At 47.9% G+C, this 885-nt stretch overlaps 1 protein-coding gene across 1 annotated transcript in view; it reads left to right on the top strand.

Annotated features, from left to right (window-relative positions):
- Positions 1–611, top strand: part of LOC116679488 (versican core protein) — a gene marked incomplete at its 5' end in the record, with an annotated part of 4807 nt that extends 4196 nt beyond the window's left edge. The window contains 2 exon segments of the mRNA XM_032509147.1: positions 134–247; positions 502–611.
- Positions 612–885: the final 274 nt, after the last annotated feature.

Genomic DNA, 885 nt, shown 5'->3' with positions numbered 1-885 from the left:
TTCTGCACTAAGCCGAACCTTCTTTAGTTAATAACGTTGCATATTCCTGAGCTTCAGTACATCAGAGAACTGCTGATTCATGAGTACTTGTGTGATTAAAGTATTTCGGCGTGCTGTGGTCCGTGTTGTGTAGATCTGCTGCCGTGCTCCAGCAGCGAGTGTCAGAACGGAGCCTCCTGCTTCACCAGAGACACCCAAAACATCTGCGTGTGTGCACCTGGATACACCGGGCAGCACTGTCAAACAGGTACACACACACACACAACCACACACACACACATACACACAACCACACACACACACACACACACAACCACACACACACACACACACACACACACACACACTCACGCACACAGCTATGCTGTCTTCATCAAACAAACCACATTTGACCCCTTACTGACAGGTTTGTTGTGTGTGTGTGTGTGTGTGTGTGTGTGTGTGTGTGTGTGTGTGTGTGTGTGTGTGTGTGTGTGTGTGTGTGCGTGTGTGTGTCTGCAGATGTGGATGAGTGCCAGTCTAACCCATGTCTGAACGGAGCCACCTGTCTGGACGGAGTCGGCTCCTTCACCTGTCTCTGCCTGCCAGCTACTCTGGAGAGCTCTGTGAACAAGGTCAGCACCACACACACACACACACACACACACACACACACACACCACACACACACACGCCCCGAGGCATCCCACACACACACAAAATACATAAAAGAGACTTCAGATACAGTATTAGGGGACCACTAAGGTCTATATAAAAGAGACTTCAGATACAGTATTAGGGACCACTAAGGTCTATATAAAGAGACTTCAGATACAGTATTAGGGACCACTAAGGTCTATATAAAGAGACTTCAGATACAGTATTAGGGACCACTAAGGTCTATAT

Source organism: Etheostoma spectabile, unplaced genomic scaffold (assembly GCF_008692095.1).
Source record: "Etheostoma spectabile isolate EspeVRDwgs_2016 unplaced genomic scaffold, UIUC_Espe_1.0 scaffold00015845, whole genome shotgun sequence".
Taxonomy (NCBI): domain Eukaryota; kingdom Metazoa; phylum Chordata; class Actinopteri; order Perciformes; family Percidae; genus Etheostoma; species Etheostoma spectabile.
The sequence above is the reverse complement of the archived record's forward strand: the minus strand, read 5'-3'. Positions and strand labels throughout refer to the sequence as shown.